Genomic DNA, 20,637 nt, shown 5'->3' with positions numbered 1-20,637 from the left:
ATCCAGCTGGGAGCAGGTCAGCGTAGAGATGAAGGCAGACTGGCCATGAGTTGGTCACTGTTGAAGTCAGGCATGGAATTTTTGTATATGTTTTAAAAAGGAGACAATCACAACGTCAAGGGGGGAAAAAAAAAACCCAACCAAAACCCTTGAAATGTGACCTACGTCTCGAGTCCTCCTCAGACACTGCACAGCGGCGGACAAAGCAAAACTCTGTTGCTAGAATAATCATTACTCTATTCACTGACTTTCCTAACATAGGGAATATCAGCACGACAGTTCCAAAACTGATACAGGAAATGCTGCCTCAGACTCTCCATCTGAACAAGATAAAACCAAAGAATTTGAGGACAAACCGGAAATGCTTCAGGAACAAGAGCTAGGGCTCCTTATAAATAAAAGACAGCAGTCCCTGAAAAAAAGCCAACAGGCCTTGTCAGCGGAAAACATTTGAAGATATCTCACAAATCTATCTTCTCACCATTCCCCGGCTAGAGTAGAGCCGGGAAAAGCTTTTTATCGAAAGTTTGATAGGAAAAATACATGCTCGAGATACAATGATGCCCCAACACACTTTTTTTTTTTTTAAGATTCTGCTTTGAAAAGGGATCAAATAACATTTCATCTTCAATTTTTCATGACTAGATTTGGTGTTTTTGAAGTGTGTAGATTTTAACGTTTTTATTACTTCATTTTTGTTTATCTGTGACTTCAGATCTGTAATGTCTATTTTTATCAACTTTCCATTTATTTGATGTTCTAAGGCATACATTTATGTATTTTTGATTATTAAGTATTTGGTTTTACTGACTTAAATTTTTTAAAAATATTTATTTATTCATTTGAGCGGGGGAGGGGCAGAGGGAGAGAACCTTAAGCAGGCTCCACACCCAGCGAGGAGCCCTACATGGGGCTCCATCCCACAACCCATGAGATCATGACCTGAGCTGAAACCAAGAGTCACACACTCAACTGACTGAGCCACCCAGGCGCCCCCTGACTTAAATTTTTAAATACCTTTTTACAAAATGTATAAAGTACATGTAATATAAAATAACATTTCAGTATTATGGGATATACAGAGTAACAGGGCCCTGGCTCTTTTACTCCCATGTAACTATCCCCATGCATAGTTGGAGCTAGCCTGATGGGTTCCGGACATGTAGCCCAACGGTCCTCAACTCAGGATGCACCTTAGAACCACCTAGAAAGCTTTAAAATATAGTGCTTCCCTGGGCCCACCACAGCTCAATTAAGGTAAGCTCTCTACAGGTCAGGGAAGGAAGGTGAAGCCCAGTGACCACAGCATGGCCAGAGTTGAGACTGTTAAGATTCTAGTCCCAAGGGGAGAGCAGGGTCCACCCAAAGCTAGTCTGCCACTGAGCTCTGCAGGGTGAAGACCAGGGCATCCACACCTCGCAACTCGCTGGCCTCCAGGGTAGGTGCATAGGTGGGTTCCTCCCCCTAGGTTGAGAAAGGGTGAGTCCCTGCCAGGTCACGGAGGGTGAATACAGGTCCTAACCGTTGGGGTCAAATGTCAGGCTGCTAGAGAATCCATGATCCCATCTTTACCCGCTTCCCAAGCCTCTAATCTGATCAGAAACTTAAAGTCTGAGATAAGGCTGTCAGCCTGCAAGACAGCCCAGACTCAGGAGGAAGGAAAGGAGGGGGACCTGGCAAGGATGAGGCACCCAGCACCTTCCCACATCCTGAGAAGGCAGGTCTGGAACCCTGGAGGAGGCCGTGCAGCCCCTAAGGTCAGAACCAAGACCCCCAGAGGGCTTCTTCTGGGAGGCGGGTTCTGCTCACACCACAGAGGCACTGCCCCCCAGGGAGGAAGGCCTGCTCCATGGGCACTGAGCTCCCCACCTGGAAAATATCCAGGTGGGGTCTGGGGCACCTATCCTGGGCAGGAGGGTGATGTTACCGGTCGAGACAGGGGCCTGGAAAACCTCTTTCACGTGAAGTTCCAAACTCAACCATGCATCCAAAGACCCAGAGCTCAAGGCTGAATACACAGAACGGACTAGGTGAGCTCACCTCAGGCCTTCGCAGTCAGAATCCTCAGGGGGGCCGCCTGGAAACCGGCCTGGTTATCCAGCTCCAAAGCTGAGTCCCACACAAGGCCCAGTCCTGAGACCACTGCCCTGAGCTTCTGGGACTGTCCACCTCTACTAGCCTAGGTCCACTCGGGAGACAAGACACTCCGAGCCCAAAGTGAGAGGAAGAACGGGGAGCTGGGGATCAGGGCCGGCAGGAAAAGGTGGAACGCGTGTGCCCAGAGGGGAGAAAGGCCGAATGAGAGAGGGTTTGTGATGGGCCGTGAAGGAGGCAAGTTTTAGATTCAGTTCCACATTCTCTCAGGGAGCAGGTGCCCATGACTCAGGCCTTGCTGAGCGGGATGTCAGAAATCATGGCGGCCCTCCAAGAGATACCTTCTTTCTGAGGAGACAGACATAGTAATAAACTGTGAGGGATCCATGGGAAGGAAGGAGACAGACCTCTCTGAGGGGTCACCTGCCTCCTGGATACACCCACCTGGTGATTCACAGGTGCCTCGAAGGCCGCACGTCCACACCCAGATCATCATCTGACCACCCAATCATGCTTCTACGCACTGCTCTCTCCACTTCCAGACACCCGTATACCCCCAGATTTTGTCCGCCTGGAAAGTTCTCTCTCCCCCTTCAGTGTCCACCCAAGCCCCTCAGACTCCAGCCCCTCACCTCCCATCTGCCTCCGGGCCTCCTCGGGCACCCCTGCCGTACCTCGGGCTGCACGGGCGCTCCCGGGGCAGCATGTCTATCCCCCTCCTGGACGGCAGGCTCCTGACACGCTCACTGCTGACTCCCAGGAATCAAGCCCAGTGCCTGACATGCTAGGGAGAGCTCAGGAGAAAAATCTGCCCAATTGTGCAGGGGAGTTCCGAGAAGGGGCCCAGAGCAAGGATGTCGGGTAGTCAGAGAAGGCTCCCGGAGAAAGTAAAGCTTGAGAGGAGAAGGGCTGGCTTTGGCAGAGGAGAGAAGGGTGCCCCCAGGGAGGGGGACCGTAAAGCAAAGGCCCAGGGCGGGAGAGTGGGCCGGCATACTGGTGGTGCTGAATTCAGAGAGATAAGAGCTGGAGAACAGGAAGGCGAGGGCAGTGAGGAGCGCGGGGAGCAGGCCCCCTCCAGGCCAAGTGGTTCAAAGCCACACGTCCCTCCCGACTTCCTCCTCAGATGATTCAAATTCATGAGCCGATTTCCTTAGCAATCATTAACCCTGAGCTTCACACACCGGGCCTGGGGAGGGACTGTGGAGGGACTGTTAACTGATCCGACTGGTGCGTGAACTAGTCCATGTAATTATTACCCAAAGAACACAGCGCACTGGTGCCGGGGAAATGGTCAGGGGTGGCAAGGAGCCAGGGAAGCGTGAACTGGCAGAAGAAAGAAGTTCACATGGACTGGGGCGGCGGGGTGGGGGGGGTGGAGGGCATGTGCCCAACTCTCAGCTGACGAGAGGACACTGAAGGTCAAAGAAGGACAGAGGGCCCAGACAGAAAAGGACGTGACTTGCAAGTGGCCCTACAGGAACTGAGGAGTGTAGACAGGCAGGAGCCTCCATCACACACAAACACACACGATCGTTCCCACCCGAGACGGGGGAGTCTGGGCTCTGGAGTCAGGTCGGCCTGGCTTTGAGTCCCAGAGTCTCTTTCGGCCTCACTTTCCTCCTCTGTAAAATGGGGATGACATTGATTTGAAGTCCCATTTATTGAGCACTTGGTCTATTCCAAGCCCTTATGGGCATTTTACACTCCACTGAATTTTCACAATATGGCCCCGCGTGGGCGCTTTTATAAGCCCCAGAGTGACTACCTCTCGGGTCTGTTTCGGGCATGAACAGGAGCCAGTGGGTAAGCGCTTGGTACGCAGTGGGTGTTCAGTGGTGCCCGAGCCGACAGGATGTCCTGATGTCTCGGGCCGGCCACAGGCTACTAGGTAGATCACAAAACTGACCCTCCTTCCTCCTCGATGGAGTGGTATTTTTCCTGCTAGCCCAATGTCATAAGCAATATATTTCCCAATATTTGAATGCAGCAGTGGATTAAGAGCCCCAGTGGCTGACATGTGACACAGGTCATTATTCTAGCATTAATAGTAAGCACAGGCTTTGTTCAAGGGCTGAGGCAAAATGCATTATTCAAAAACCTCTGAAAAATGGGAATAATAGGTCGTTCCAAATCAGCCCCCAAGACCGTGTGGCCGGAGCTCAGGAGGGCATAAAGAATAAACCCCCACCTTCCCAGAGCCTCAGCTGCCAGACCACCTCTGAGGCCCCAGCGGGCCTGCACTCCTGCTCTGAGGTCTGCCCAGAACCCAAGAGGGCCCACCGGAGTCTGCAGCGTGGAACTGACAAGCAGGGCACAGTGGGAAGGGGGGATTCTAGCTGCATCTGTCCCTGAGCTCTGGTCCTCCCTTCCTGCCCCCGAAAGCCCCTACAGCAGCTGGTTAGCGTGGACACGGACTCACTTTGCCCAGGGAGGGAACACCAGGCCTCCATACGAAAAGTGAGAAGGAAAAAATCACTTTCATGCTGAAAATACCTCTCCCAAATACATGTCCCTACAGCGTCCCCCAGAGCACTGTGAAGCAGGAAGTGCCGTCGAGGCGGACACACACCTGGAAAAAGGTCTCTCATTTCTTGGCCCCGGGATGCCACACTGGTTTGGCATCTGTGTGAGGAGGGAGGAAAGTGGCCACCTCAACTGTGCGAATTTCACCATTAGGGATTCATTTGTCAGGATCTTACAGGAAGGGCCTCGGGTGCATCCCGGAACACGGGACAGGGGAGGTGTCACGGGGATGAGCTGAAATTATTAGAGGAAATCTTTTTCCTCTCACTTTTCCTACAGAGGCTCAGCTCTTACTCCCTGAGCAAAGTGAATTCACTCCCACAATCACTGGCGCTCCAGGGGGATAAATCAGGGCAGAGAATGCAGCCTCCATAGGCTGCACCCCCCCTATGGAGGGCCCATCATAAACAGTTTGTGGGAAGAAAACACAAGCAAGGAGTCCGAAGACCTGGCTCACACCTGACTGAACTCTCCCTGGGAGGCCCAAGGGCCTCTAACTGAGCTTCGTGACCTGCCTGTGCCTTGGTTTCTCACCCCAGAGTGAGGACATGGGAGGGGGTGCACCTGCCCACAGCAGCAGGCGCTCGGGGAGGGGTGCTGGCGGCATGACCGGCCATGCACGACCAGGTGCATGAAGCGCTTTGCCCCCCCTCCCCCCGGCAGGAGCCATGTCACCCACAGAGCCCTCAGCCTCTGCCCTCATACCAGCACAGGGGCCTGAACAAAGCCGGCTTTACTGGAACGAGGCCCAGCTGATCAGGACAGGTGCTTTCCCTTTGAAAGTCAAATCTGAGGCCCTGGGACAATGAAGGGTGGGTGTTCACACTCTGCACACCCAGGCAGGCTGGGTGGAGGCCCACGGGCCCCGGGCCCAGCCCGACAACTCCCCCCCAACCCCGAGGAATTCACTTTCTCAGACCCCTCTTGCGCTCTTTTCAGACCCTTAAGGAAATCTTGAGGATGGCAAGCCAAGCTAAAAGACAAAACTTCTCTTCTCCAGGAGAGACACCGGGCGTGAAACCCGGACCCAGAGAGGTTGGGCCGCTTCCTGGGGATCACACAGCAAGCTGGGCCTGGGGAAAGTCCAGAAGCCCCCAGTCTTGGGAAGCAACGTGTCAACGTTCAAGCATCTGTTGGACTTGGAGGAACTGTCCCCGGGAAGACAGTGAAGATTAAGCCAAACCGGACTGGGGGGGGGGGGAGCAGAGTGTCACTTTCTCCCTCCCACATCCTCTCTCCAGCCTCATGATTAAGCCAAATGTTTCATCCTCCTTCACACAATTTCCTTTTTTCACCACTTACATTTTTTTTTCAAACCATCAGTCAGGTTCTAGAGAGCATATGTACCGAAAACATCTAAGAAATAAACTACTGACATCCCACATTTCGGAACCCAACACCCTCCCCCCTTGGCACCCTCTCTTCCCCCAGCTGCAGCTCCCCACCTCTGCTTTCAAAAGGATCCCCCGCAGAAGCATCAGGGAGCCCTGATCTGGGGAAACACTTGTTTCCTGCCCTGGGGGCAACCGAAGGATCCTTCGGGAGGCAACACACCCCCACTGGACTCACAGAAGTGCAAGGTCACTGAGTCCACCCCCATCCCATCTAGCTCCAGGGTCCCCAGGGCTCCCTTGCAAGCAGAGAGGGTGCAACATGCACAGCCCCCGCCACACACACACACACACACACACACACACACGCACACACGCACACACACACACGCACACGCACACACACACGCACTAACAAAGCTCTGCTGCCTCCTGTCCCTTCCCAACCTCGTGGCTCCCCTGTTGACCCCAGGGTAGCCATCACCATCCTCAGGCCACGCCGGAGGCCTGACCCTCAACCTCCCCTCACAGACGGCTGGCCGGTGGACTGCCAGAAATGTGGGGGCCTCCTCGCCAGACCTCCTGTCTCCTCCGTCCCCTCTGCCACCTTTTCCACACCTGCTGTCTGCTTGAGCTCTTCCTCTTTCTAGAAGTCTGGTCTGCCAACCACAGCCCAGCTGGCTTCCCTTTATTCTCTGCACTGGCAGCTGGGCCTGCATGGCATGTTGGTGAATCATTACACGGTGCCTCTCCTTGGGGGGCGGGGGAGCAAAGCAAATACAACACGATTCGAAGCCCCACAGCCCACGGCCCAGTTCAGAGTTCATCAAAACTAGATGGGTGCATGGTGAATATGAGATTATTTCCCCACAAATTCCACCCTCAAAAAGGTAAATAATGCTCTGGGCAACAATAAAGAAATCGCAAGGTAGCACGAGTAATCGCCAACTGTGTGCGTGGGTTCATGAACTCCCTTTGGACTCACTGACTTACAGCGCACAGGACAAGGAACTAAGACCAACATTATTAGAAGAGGCAACTTCTGCCCCCCCACCCCCCAAAAAAGACTCTGTGTGACTTGCGGCAGTGTGGATCAGGGCCCCCAGCAAACAAGGCCATAGATATTGCTCTGTTCGCCATGTTTCCAAGGCTGTTGGGTCTTCAAGAATTCTCTTCTCAATTCAAATGCCATGAAGCTGAGAACGAGTTGGCCGGTGTGGCATCTGCTGCTGAGGGAGAGAGGCTCTGGAAGAGAGGGGCGGGTGTTCATGGAGAAGGCAGAAACCACCAGGATGGTGGAGGCTCCCTTGAGACAGGAGGGGAAACGTGGCCACCACGTAACAGGCAGAAAGATGGGAGCAGGGTGCAGGTGTGGGGATGCTGGTGGTAGCACGTTGAGGGAGTGAAGGCGGAGGGTTGAGTTCGTCCAGGGATGGGTGCTGTTAATGCAGCAACAAAAAAGGAAGGGGGCAGGGGAGTCTGCTGTCTTAGCAAGAGTTGGGTTGGACCACCAGGCACTGTTTAGACCCTTCATCTTAAGCAGCCCCACCCGGAACCCCCAGAGGGCATTAACACAAAGTCAAATTATTCCTGGGAATTAAAAAACTGTTTTCAAACAGTACCCACAGGACCCGCCCTGCATTATGAACCCTATCGCTTCTTCTCCCCCTACATGGTCACACCTGCCTCCTCTCGTATCTTTCTCTCCAGCCTCGGTTCTGCCCACTGCCCACCCTCGTCCGCAGACACTCCCCTGTGTCTCCTGATTGGCGCTCCTGCCATCCCCACCGTGAGGCCTTGCCTCATCTCCAGACCACCTCCTCCAGGAAGCCCGCCCTGAGAGCCTACTCATTTCACCACCCACACTGTGGCATTCTAGAGCCTCCCTGGGACCTGCAGTTTATAGGCCCTCATACTCTGTCCCTGTCCTAGGGCACTGTTGTCTCAACTGTACGCACAGGATTTTAATTTATGGAGGTGACCAAGTGGCAGGAAGAGAGGCTAATGCCATTGAAAGAAGACTGTGCTTACTCACACTTCCTGAGGGGGGCGTGTTATGCCACGCAGGGCCAGGTGGAGAAGCACCAGTGCCGGTCAGGGGGCAGAGAGGAAGGAGGGGAAGGCAAGGCAGGGCAGGATGACTGGCTTCGGGTTGGCTAGTTTGAACAGTTCAGGTGGGCTTCGGGGTCCAGGAGCTGTCCCTAGTTGTCTGGTCGTTGGGCCTGGGTGGTTCGGGGCAGGAGACGTTGGCATGGTGTGCCAGAGTGAGATAAGGAAGATGCCAGATCACAGGCAAGATCTAAGCAACTGCCACTGTTAGTCTGGCCCCACAACTAAAGGGTGCCCAACAGACAAACACAGAGCCTGAGAAAGCACACCACACCATCCACTCACTTCCCCTCCTCTAGCTCAGTTTCCAGGGCTTGTTAACCCAATCGCTCTCTTGCTAATACCATCATTCTCCTGCCCCTCTAACCTCCTGACACCTCGTCAACACAACCCCATCCCTGGACCAACTCCACTATCTGCCCGGCAGCCTCCTCCCTCCCTCTGTCTGTTACACAGCAGAGAGGAGTTTCCCAATCTGGAACCCACCCCAATGCTTCCTCAGGGACCTCCATGCCAGGGACCTGCCACTCAGGTGACTCTCCCTGTCGGCATCCATAATTCTTAAAAAAATAGCAGCAACCGCAAAAACCTTGATCGACTGTGGAGGAAACACTTGTAATTGATATTCTAGACAAAAGACTAGTTTCCTTAATATATAAAGATCACGTCCAATTCAGTAAGACAAAGACCAACGACCTGATAGAAAGTAGGCAAAACAGGGGCACTGGGTGGTGCACTCGGTTCGACGTCTGACTCTTGGTTTTGGCTCAGGTCGTGATCTTGAGGTCATGGGATCAAGCCCCACATCGGGCTCCACGCTCAGCATGGAGCCTGCTTGATATTCTCTCTCCTTCTCCCTCTGCTCTTCCCCCCCCCGACCTGTGCCTCAAAAATAAATAAATAAATCTTAAAAAAAAAAAAAGGCAAAACATATGACGAGACAGTTCACAGAAAGGAAAACACAAGTGGCTCTCATGTGTGAAAACACGTTCACCCTTATTCATAGCCAAAGAAATGCAAATTAAAACTCTACTGAGAAACTATTTCTGTCTTCCAGATTGGCAAATATCAGGGCGTGGGAAACAAGCACCTTCGCACATTGCTCCTGGCAGTATACCTTCCTAAAAATTCTATGGAGAGCAATTTGCTGATGTCTCTCAAAATATAAATGCACATACCTGTTTGGTCCTTCAATTCCACCTCTGAGACTTTATTCCACGGGTAACCACCTGCACTGCAAACCGACTAAAGCACAAGGTGATTCAGTGGGGCACTGTTTGTGATGTCCAAAAAACAGGAGATTCCTCAAATTATGTGACATCCATAGAGTGGAACATTCTATAGCCATAAACAAGAATGAAGATGCACTCTACATACCGATCTGGAAGCATCCCAAGACAGCTAAGTGGGAAAAGAACAAATGAGGGGCAGAAAAGAACATACCGTGGGCTCCCATTTGGGGAGAATGACTCTATATATGCATGTTCTGACTCATGCAGGCAAGAGAGTACATACAAAACTGGTAAAGTTGCTTCCAAGAAGGGAGAGCACTAGGAGGTCGAGGGAGATGGGGGATAGAAACTTTTCACAGTGAAATCTGTGCAACTTTTTAAAATTCTGAGCCATGTACATTTATTTTCTAAGAAAAAAAAAGTGGGGGGTCACAAGAGCAGATTAAATTAACAAAACGAGCCCCTTCTCTGACCCACGTTCCTTTCTGGCTTCCAGAACTCTCTTCTCACCTCTTAAAGACAAGCTTTTGGAGCTGTCAGCTGTCTCCCTTGCCTCCTGCCTCACTCCCCACCTGCCCCGCCCCCGACCTGCCGGAGCTGCCCCAAAGGAACCGGCCTCCCTGATTTCTCGTCTCCAGCCCCCAGCGGCCCCTGGCTCTGGCCCCACCCACTTCACGGCGGCCACGCCCTCCCCCTTGAACACGCCTCCCTGGGTTTCCAGGGCATCAAGCCCTGCGGGTTTCTCTGTTCCCTCTCTGGGCAGTCCTCCCCGGTCTCTAAATGGTGGAGCTCACCTCCAGGTCCTCCTCTTCGCTCTTCTCTTCTTGGTCCACACGCTCCCCCTCGGCTACCTCATCCACCCCGAGGCTTCACTCGTCATCGGTATGCAGGTTAACTCCCAAATGTGCATTTCCAGCCAGACCTCTCTTCTGAGCTCAGGGCTCCACATGGAAGTCTCCAGGGGTCTCCAACCCAACATGCCCAAGTGTCTCTCACCAGCTTCCATCCTCCACGTCAGAGAGGCTTCCTTGCCCATGCTCCCTCCCAAGTATCCCTAGAAGCCAGCCACTCTCCCTACCTCCACCAAGGCTCCCTTTGCCAGTTTCCCCTCATGCTCTTTCCCACCTCAGGGCCTTTGCACACACTGTCACCTGTGCCCTGAATACTCTCCCTTCTGCTCCCCACACCTGCTCCTGCTTTATCTTGATTAATTCTTATATATCTTCTAGAACTCGGATTAACATTGCTTCAAGAAGCCTTTCCTGGCCTCCGGGACCAAAGAATGTCAATTAGAGGTGATTTCTGTCCCCCCAGAGGACGTTTGGCAATGTCTAGAAGATATTTTTGGTTGCCACAAATGGGTTGGGGGTGTGTAACTACTGGCATCTAATGGGCTAAACATCCTACAATGCACGTGACAGCCCCCACAGCCAAGAATTCTCTGGTCCAAAATGTCAGTAGAGCTGAGGTGAGAAACCCTGACCTAGACTAAACCATGTCCCCATGACATGCTTTCAAAACACACTCCATTATCACCTGTCCCCAATGTGATTAAATGTTTAACTGTGCAAAGGTATTGGGCAAGTTCCATTTTCTAAGCTTTACAGGATGAATGCGTGAATTCGAGTCACTGGCTCATGTTTATCTCTGTATCTCCACCCCCAGTGCCCAGCCTCAAGCATAGAGATGGATTGTCTGGATTGATACGAAGTGCACAGGGTTGGACCTGTCCCAGGCAGAGGCTATTCCATGTCCAGCTCCACTGGGTCCTCTGTGCCATCCCATGGCAGTCTTTTCCCTGGTCCCTTAACCAGCTCCTCTCCTTGTACCACAGCTCTGCCCACCCCCTAAACCCTCGTCCCCACCCGAGGGGGGGTTTCTAAGAGACCCTTCAGGCCATCCGGTCCCGGCCTCCCCCTTCATCATCTTGTCAAACCGGCTACTCCCCTGTAAGCTGACCCAGCAACGGCACCACAGGTCACCCGGCCGCCAAAGCACAAACGCAGAGACACCCCTGTGCAGCACGCCCACCCTCACACCCGCTCCCTCTCCACGCACCCCAACAACGTGGCTTCAGTGGTATCCACCCAGTCTTGTCCCTCTTGGTTCTTGCTTTAAGCCTCTCTCCCTCCCGGTCCACCTGTGACACCGCTCCCTGTGACATTCTTCTAAGATGTCACTGGCCTGTATCACTTCCCGATTCCAAACCCCTCCCAAAGGGGCGCCTGGGGGACTCAATCGGTAAAGCGCCCGGCTCCGGGTTTCGGCTCCGGTCATGATCTCACAGTTGCAGGATCAAGCCCCGCCACGGGCTCTGTGCTCAGCGCGGACTCTGCTTCGGATTCTCTCTCTCCCTCTGCCTCTCACTCGCGTGCTCTCTCTCTCTCTCTCTCTCTCATATAAATCAGATCTTTAAAGCAACACAAAAAACCCTTCCATGCTTCTCACAGCTCGGAGCCCAGGGTCCCCAGCCTGGTCCCAGACCCTTCCCACTCTACCCTCCCGCCTCCTCGTCCGCCACACCCTGCTTCAGCCCCCGAGCACACACACCACTGTTTCATGGCAGCAGTTAGGCTACCGCCCCCCCCCCCGCCGCCGCCCCTCCCTTCCCCCTCCTCTTCCCTCTCTTCCTCCCCTCTCCCTTTACCTAAATGCTTGGGTATCTCATGTTCATCCTTAAAACCTAGCTCTAACACTTCTTCCTCAACAGGACAGTGAGTCCTCAGAAAGTTAAACACAATTTCCATAGGATCCAGCAATTCTGCTTCTGGGAACATACACACCAAAGAACTGAAGGCAAGGACTCACACAGATACCTGCGCAGCCGCGTTCACAGCAGCACGAATGACGACAGCCGAAAAGTAGAAGCAACGCAGAGGGCTGTCCACAGATGAACGGATAAAGAAAATGTGGCACATCCGTACAGTGGATGCTAGTCAGTCCTCGAAAGGAAAGAAAATCTGGGGTCCCTGGGTGGCACAGTCAGTTAAGCGTCCGACTCGATTTCGGCTCAAGCCCTGCTCCCAGGGTTAGGAGATCGAGCCCCATGGCGGGCTCCACGCTCAGCGCCCAGTGGGAAGACTGCTTGAGATTCTGTCTCTCCCTCTTCCTCTGCCCCTCCTCCCCACACTCTCTCGCTCTCTCATTCTCTCTCTCTAAAATAAATAAATCTTTAAAAATGTTTTAAAAAAGGAAAGAAAATCTGATGCCCCTTCAACACAGATGAGCCTTACAACAGGATGCTAAGTGAAACAACCAGACACAGGAGTTCGCGCGTCACGAGATCCTGCTCACACGGGGTACCTGGGAGAGTCAGATTCGTGGAAACAGAAAGAAGAATGGTAATCACCAGGGGCCGGCGGATGGACGAGATGGGGAGTTAGTGTTTAACGGGTACAGAGTTCTAGTTAGTGGTCAATGGGTACAGCGTCTACAGGGGACATTGGTGACGCTGCAATTACAGACTGAATCTTTGTCCTCCCGGACTGAAGGCCTCTGCAGGCAGGGGCTGTATCTGATTAATTCACTGCTCCTAGCCCCTCCGCTGAGAGCCATCTACAGGCCTTCAGTGCGGATAAGAAAAGGGGGTCAAGGGCGCCTGGGTGGCTCAGTCATTGAGTGTCTGCCTTCGGCTCAGGTCATGGTCCCAGGGTCCTGGGATCGAGCCCCACATCGGGCTCCCTGCTCGGCGGGAAGCCTGCTTCTCCCTCTCCCACTCCCTCTGCTTGTGTTCCCTCTCTCGCTGTCTCTCTGTCTGTCAAATAAATAAATAAAATCTTAAAAAAAAAAAGAAAAAAGGGGGTCAAGAGGTACACACTTCTAATCACAAAATAAAGAAGTCATGGGGATGTGACGTACAGCATGGTGACTGGAGTCAGTAATATTGTTGTGCTTACTTGAAAGCTGTCGAGAGTAGGTCCTAAAAGTCAACTTGGAATGAGGACAGATGGTAACCAGGCTTACCACGGTGACCGCCCCCCCCTTGCAGTGCGTACAGACATCAAATCATTACGGTGTACTCCTGAAATCAATGTTATATAGCAAGTATACTCAATTTAAAAAAAAATTTAAAACAAAAAGAAAGAATAACCCAAACCAATCACTGTGGTTAACGTTATCCCAAATCTCACAGCCTGTCGTCTCCAGAGCAGGGATTTACCTCCAACATCCATGGGCAAACCCCTCCCACCCCTGGAGAAGAGACATCTTCATTCCATCAAGCGGTGAGGTCAGAAGGGGCTTCTGTGGACAAAGTTAATAAACAGCTCACTTGGGAGGAATAAACAAAACCAAACCAGGGCTGGGTCGGTGCAGGCTGTGTGGCCCTTGTGCCCAACACCACTGGGCTCTGCCCAGCGGGTGGGCTGGTTCATTTCCTGTGTCCTCCCCAGGGGCAGGCGGCGAGAGGCGGGGGGCGGGGGGGGACACAGGAGCCTGCACAGGAGGAGGAGAAGCTCAGTCATTAGGGCACAGGGAGATGATCAGTCACTGGTGGAAGGCTGCTGACCTTAGTGTGTGTGCCGGCCACAGGCCTGCACCCCCCCACACACACACTTGCTTATGTAACCCAAGGTCTGGAAGGCAAAGTGGACTTGCCCTCGGTGCTCAGCAAGAGGCAGGGACCCAGAGACTCCCTTTTTTCTCATAGCTCATGTCCCACCCTACAAGCCCTTGGAGCCCCCATCCCCAGGCTTCTTGTTCACGCACAGCCCATATTTATAAAACAGGGACTAGGAAAGATAAATGTGTCCCCCATCCTGAGGATAATCATCAGGCGGGTCTTCAGGGATCATCCAACCCGGGGGTTCTCAACCGGAGATGATCCTGCCTCCAGGGGACATTTAGCAACCTCTGGAGACATCTTTGGTTGTCAAGAAGGAAGTGAGAGGTGGTGCTCCTGGCACCCCCGGTGGGGGCAGGTGGGGGTGGGTAGAAGCCAAGGATGCTGCTGAGCATTCCACAATGCACGGGACAGCCCCCACAACAAAGAACTATCCAGAAGAGCAATCCCAGACCTCGGGAGCGCTGAGGTGAGAAACCCTGATCTAAGCCAAGCTGTCTTTTAGAGACGAGGAAACTGAGGCCCAGGAAGCGACGGAGCCAAAGTCACACTGTGATGAGATAGTACCAGAATTAGAATCCAGTTCCCCGCCGGCCACATCAGCCTCCAGCTACCAGGCGTGCAGTGACCAACTCTGGTAGCAAGTTGGCAGAGTGGCCGAATGTGGGACCACGGGATCGAAAAGCCCGTGACGGCTGGGCTCTGTGCTTCTGACAGGCTCCCAGTCAACCCACCAAGGTCAGCCTGGCCACGGGGCTCCCGAATAATCAAAGGGGAAGAACGTCTCCGGGGCTGCGGTGTGCTGGGGCAAAATGCCCACCTGACGCCTAGGCAAAATTCACTACGCACAGGCCCACGGAGCATGCTGGGGGTGGGCCCGGCCTGGGTCAAGGCCAGGAGCGAGGACAGCTCTCTAACGCAAACCCCGCCTCACAGGACACGGCGTGGGCAGGAATCACACCTTGGATCACTGCTTTGGGGGCCCCCGCCTCTTCTCCCAGACGCTAAAAGTGATTGTCTCTCTTGTACCTGCTGGCTTCTCACTGCCACCTGCATAATTTCAAAATAATATCTAGAGTCACCCTTGTCCTTTCCCCCCAAGGACCCTTGTCGTTTCCCCGCACAGGTGTTCCCAACTGTGAGCCAAGACCAGGGCACAGGGCCAGGTGTCAGAGCTGACAGAGCACCCCATCACTGAAGGGCTGACTCACACGATGTCACAACAGACGTACTTTTCCATCCCCTGTTGCCGAAAGCCACCGGACTCGTCGTGATGGCGGTGATAAGGAGAACACCAGGGGTCAGGAACACAGGAGCTCTGTCTCAGGCCTGGGCCTCGCCCGCTCCAGGGCAAGGGAGCCCATAGGGAGGAGCTGGGGAGCAGGGATGGGGGTGGGGGGGGAGCTGCAGTGGCTTGGGACCCAGGAGTCACCAGGACAGATTCATTTCTTCAGGTAAGTGTTATCTTTGTTCCCTCCACCTCTCTGCCCCCTTCCTCCCCAATTTTCCAAGCAGTGGGTCAACTCCTATACATACTTAGAGGCGCAATTACTGGGTGTCTCCCCTAACGCCCATGCACAGGGGCATTCCCACTCTTAATCTGGCAAGCCACAATGACAATGGGAAAGGATCTGGGTGGGTGTCAAGAACGGGGCTTGGGGAAACAGCCAAAGCTCCCCACGAATCTACTGTGTGGGCAGGTTCCTCTGGGGTGCGGGGTGCCAGCCACCTTGGCCTCCAGGCTCTCCGACCATCTGTGTGGCCTGCTGGGTTGCAGTGCCTGGCAACCAGCCAACAAATATCGCATGCTTATTACCAGTATTAAAAATGCAACCATCGCCCCCTCCAAGCAATCAGGAAAGAAGGCAGGGGCTACACTTCCCATGTCAGAAGGAAATGCCTCCAGGGACCCCACCTCCCACCTATGCCCCTGCCAGCTTCCTTGGAAAATCTTATTGTCACATCTCTCCTCCAGCTGACTCCACGGGGCCCCAGAGTTTTGCCTTAAAACACAGATAAAATTCCTTTCCTGAAAAATGGCAGCCGGATGAATGACTGGGGGTAGGGGTGGGGGTTGAAGCTGCTTAGTGTGTGTCTAGGCATGTCCCATATTTTTTTGATCACATAGAAAGTTCCAGCTTCTACGGTGGACAATTCTTGGCCCGCCACTCCACCCCCACACTCGAGTTTCTCCATTCTGCTTGTCCCTACACCTATGTAGTTCTCGCGTCCTCCAAGGAAACCACTCTTATCAGATTCCTAAGTGAGGCCTCAGAGCCCCAAGCTTTCCACAGGACCTTGGGCGGAATAATGTCCTCACTCTTCCTGGCCCACACACATAGTCACACCTTCTCAGCCTGGTTTGTTACCCCTGGCGCAGGGATCTGGAGCTCCATCCTTTCCCCCAGCGCAGCAGGGGGGCCTGGCTTTGGTCCTCCTTGGTTCTTTAGTGTCCCGGGGAATTTTGAAAGGCTGCCTGAGAGGGGCACTGTTTTTACCACTAACAAAGGAACTGCCCACCTTTGGAGAGCAGCCCTGTGAGTCTTCTTTTGGGGATGGGGGTCTAATGGGAGCACTCCTCCTTGGCTCTCTCAAATCACCCTATGCTGGTGGCCATCTGCTCTGCCGAGGAGCTGTCCCTCTAGGTGACCTGAACATTTTCCCAAGGCAACTCTTACGCATCCCTAACAGCCAGGTGTAGGGGACCTGGCTAAAATAGACAGGACGTTAGATAGTGATAAATACCATGGAAAATCGAGCAGGGAATGGGTAGAAGGGATAGGACCTCAAACGCTATTCCAGCTGAGAAATTCTGGGTCTTAAGCTCTTCCTCTGCTGGGTTCTTGTTAAGACTCAGGCACTGGCAGTAGGAAGCTGGGCAGGGCGCTACATGTGTGCGGGGACAGCTGGTGGGGGGTGGGAGCGGTGACGGGGGCTGCAAGGGCTTGCATCCCAGCTATGCTCTCACTGGCCTCCGCCAGGGAACGGAACTGACCAACTCTGAGCGCCCCGGTCTGTCCTGAGGCCAAGGGTCTGCAGAGGAGTTCAGGGGGACGGAGTGCCTGGCAGGGCCTCAGAAGTCTTCAGGGCGCTGCCATGGAAAGTCCTACACCCCTTGCTGTGCTTTCCGCACTTGACCATGGCCTTGAATGCGCCAGACACTGACCACCTCCACCTCTAGGGGCTCTCAGGCCCCTCTGGTCCCTCCTCCTGAAACCTCCCCTATATGGTGGAATGTCCTCTCTCCTTACTTACATGGGGATGGGAAAAAGGATTAAAAACTCCCATTTTCCACCAATTTTAGGAATTTCTCTTCCTGTTGAAATTGTTTTTGCTCAAGGAGTACTTCCTGGGAGCCCACTGCATGCTCAGGATAAGGCCAGCTCTCTGAGGGAGGCCAAGATGCGTGTGTGGTCGCTTCCCAGACGGAAGGGACAGCCCACGTGAGGAGCTCAGGCTAACACACGTACACAGAAGCTTACAGAGAGCCCTTTGGGCCACTCACTCATAAAGTCATGCAGACTCTCTTGTCCCCATGTTGCAGATGAGGAGACCGAGGCCCAGGAAAGCAAGTTCTCTGCCCTCAGTCCCTGGTTGCCCCCATGAATGGGGAAGGAGAGGGACGAGGCAAAGAGTCAAGCTTCCAGTAAGGTTTCCTGGAGGGCTGGGTTGGAAGCCGGCACAGATGGGACAGGGCCCCCTACTCCCAGGGCAGGGCCAAGCTGGGCACATAACCCACCCACCTCCCTCTGCTTCTCCTTGGCCTGACAAGAAGTGGATCCGGCGAAAAGGGAAAGCCTACCTGTCTGGAAAAGCACATGGGATTATGGATGTGCTCAGTGATTTATAAAGCATCAAACTGCCCCAAGTGGGAAAGGATGTCAAGGACCCTCCGGGGCAGTAGGCACCTTTTTGAGTCCAACTTTCCAGAGGACCCTCTTTCCCTGCCAAGGGCAGAGATCCATCAGCTGGAAAAGGATCTCTGTCATTTCAGGTTCATTCGCTCAGTTCTGCTGAGCACCTCCTGCGAGCCAGGTACTACGGCAAGGGCAGTGACCCTAACAGGTGCCTGCCCTCCTGCAGTCCTGTAGCTGGGCAAGGAGCTGGTTCTCTCCCAGGAGCTGCCTGACCCGATTTTATTTCTTCTTGGAGGGGCCCTCTCCTGGCCTACCCCTTCCAGGGGAAGGACCTCGAGGGAAGAGGGGAGAAGAAATAAACCCCTGCTGAGTCAGGGGCCCAGCAAAACTGGAGGACCAACCGTCTGGCTCTAGGAGACTGCCCTGAAGTTCAGATCCACCACGTTTTCCCAGCAAATTATTTAACCTCTTTGAGCCTCTTCTTTTTCATTTGCCAATGGAATAAGACCCACTGCCTCACTGGTTTATTGGCGGGGGGGGGGGGGGGGGGGGGGGGCGGAGGGGGGAGGCGGATGAAATCAGAGATGCGTCCATGTTAGTGATGTTAGCTCTTCTCTGATCCGCGGACCTTCCTCGTCTGTTCTGTCCCGTTCGTTCTGCGTGGGCAGGGGCATCTTTCACCCCCAACCCCACACTGAGTGGGCTGCACGACGCCCTTTCTGCTCACATCAGCAAGGCTTAGGGAGCTCTAGATCGGTCCAGGCCCCCCGCCGGGTTGCGGGGCCACGCTCTCTCCTGCGCGGGACTGGGGCTTGGGGGGAGCCAAGGATGCCCAGGCGGGCGGCGGCCTGCCAGAAGGCAGGGCAGGAGCCGGGACCTCCCCGAGGCTCGGCACCCACTTCAGCAGGGCCCAGATGGCCGCCCTGGGCAGAGGCCGCCCCCTCACCCGCACCCCTCCTGCCCCGGCACGCTCTCCCTCCGTGTATCTGGCCCGAGGCGGCGGGAAGGGCGAATGTAAACATCCCTCCAGAAATCGCCAACTCCGCAGTCCCCATCGCAGGACTCTGTGAGGGGACTGGGGGGGGGGGAGGGCGGACGAGGGGGACGCAACCGCTCGGGGGGGGGGTGAGGACGGGACGAGCGAGAAGGCCAGCATCCCCCGTGGCGGCGGAGACCCCGCGCGCCCGCCCCGGCCCCCCGCGCGACAGGACCCCCGGGGCAGGGACGTGCGGGGCCGCGGCTGCCCGTCGCTCCGCCCGGGGCGCGGCCGTCCCGGCGCAAACTTTCCGAGAGCGGCCCTCGGGGCTGCAGGCAGCGTGGGGGCGGCGGGGCGCGCGTGGAACCCCCCAGGTGCGGAGGAGGCGCGCGGCGGGGGCCAGGAGTCCCGCCCTCGGTTACCTGGCTTCCGAGGGTCGCCGGCGGCCGGCGCGGGGGCGAGGGGGCGCGGGGGCGCAGCACGGGCCGGCCGGACACAGGGACACTCCTCCGGGGCCGCAGCGGCCCCCAGACACGCGGGCGCTGCACCTGGCCCGGCCGGTCGGCGCGCCTCCCCGCGGGTCCCGCCCCCGGTGCCCGCCCGCGCAGGGCGGGGCGGGGCGCGCCGGCCCCGGGGGAGGAGCCGAGGGCAGGGGGCACCCCTCCCGCCGCCGGCCCGCACCTAACCACGTGCCCCCGACGCCCGACTCGGTGACCTCCGGAGCGGCGCCCACCGTTCGTCCGCCCGAGATGCCACGGAAGCCGTGCGCCTGGTCGAGTCGTGAGGGGCGCATAGGCCCCACGCCCACCCCCTGGACCCCTCCACGCGCTCCACGCCCACCCCCACTCCCGGGGTGGGGGCAAGGGCCGGGAGCCTGCCCTTCAGAAGAATGCACGGGGTGGAGCACAGGGAAGGAAAAGTACAACTGGGTACCCGCGGCCCCACCCCACCACGTCCTCTCCCCACCCCGCGCTGTTCTTGGCCTTGGCGTCAGCTCCACCGGCTCTCTCCGGAATGCCCCTGCCCAGGGGAGCTTTGCCACCCTCCGCCTTTCCCCAGGACTCCATTTCCGAGGTCTGCAACGGGCTGGGCCTGGACTTCTGCCACTCAGTGGACGCAGTGACAAGAGTTGAAGGGACACAGGGGACAAATAGAAACAGCCGTCCAGCCTGTGTGGCTACTCCCAGGTGCTGAAGGAGCAGGTTGCGGCTACTTCCTGCCTGCCCCCCCCACCCCCCTAGGAATTCAGGAAAATGCACCCTTTGGACAAAACTTCTGAAATGGAGGTCATCCTTCCTTGCCCGCCCAGGCCTTCTGAGATCTTGCTGCTTCCTGCCTTGCCTCGTTAAATATACAGACACAATGGAAGGAGCGCAGGACCAGGAGTCCCGAGGCCTCCATTTAACTCTGTGACCTTAGACAAGTTTCTAGCCCTTTCTGAACGTCAGTTTCCCCAGTTGCTGTGAGGTAATTATCTCTAAGGCCCTTTTTATGGATACTGAATCAAGCTACTGGGCGTCTTGCCTAGGTTTTCTTGTAGCCGCGCATCATAAAGGAGTGTGTGTATGTGCATGTGTCTCAGTCCAGATCAGCCTGTCCTTTCAGATGTAAGTTCTTGAAGGGAAGTGACGAGGCCACGCAAACAGGCAGCCAGCCTGTGCAAACCAGAGTTGACAAAAATGGTCAGCACAGGGAGAGTGGATCCCAGGCCCAGCTTTTGCTGAATTCGGAGTGGCCTCAGGCAAATCCCTCGTTAATAATCCTGACTTTGCCCTCCCAAGGGTTTGGGGGACGAAATGACGTGTGAGATGTGAAGCCCTTTGAAGGGGAAGGCAAGGCAAGGAGCTGTGTGCTTTCTGATGTCATCTTTTGATGCCTGTGACGGTGATGGGCTACGGAGGCAGAATAGGGTGTCAGGTGTTCAAAGCCTAGTGCTGGCCGCACCCCCCTCCCC

At 55.1% G+C, this 20,637-nt stretch overlaps 1 protein-coding gene across 6 annotated transcripts in view; it reads right to left on the bottom strand.

Moving 5' to 3' along the window:
• The window catches only part of PAQR5 (progestin and adipoQ receptor family member 5), a 74,911-nt gene extending 55,676 nt beyond the window's left edge, over positions 1-19,235 (bottom strand). For 2 of the 6 annotated variants that reach the window (XM_025884458.2, XM_025884457.2), the window contains exons 1-2: positions 2,769-3,127; positions 2,041-2,442 (exon numbers count right to left, since the gene is read on the bottom strand). The gene's annotated coding sequence lies outside the window, so the exon portion shown is untranslated. Of the gene's footprint in view, positions 1-2,040; positions 2,443-2,768; positions 3,128-19,105 lie in introns of those variants that run through there. The other 4 variants (XM_073877278.1, XM_073877282.1, XM_025884459.2 and 1 more) reach the window with 4 other exon arrangements.
• Between the last annotated feature and the right edge of the window lie 1,402 nt (positions 19,236-20,637).

This window comes from Callorhinus ursinus, unplaced genomic scaffold (assembly GCF_003265705.2).
Source record: "Callorhinus ursinus isolate GAN/ISIS: 27379988/994484 unplaced genomic scaffold, GSC_fseal_2.0 scaffold25, whole genome shotgun sequence".
NCBI classification, from domain to species: domain Eukaryota; kingdom Metazoa; phylum Chordata; class Mammalia; order Carnivora; family Otariidae; genus Callorhinus; species Callorhinus ursinus.
Note: the sequence above shows the minus strand (reverse complement) of the source record. Positions and strands in the feature narration are given on the sequence as shown.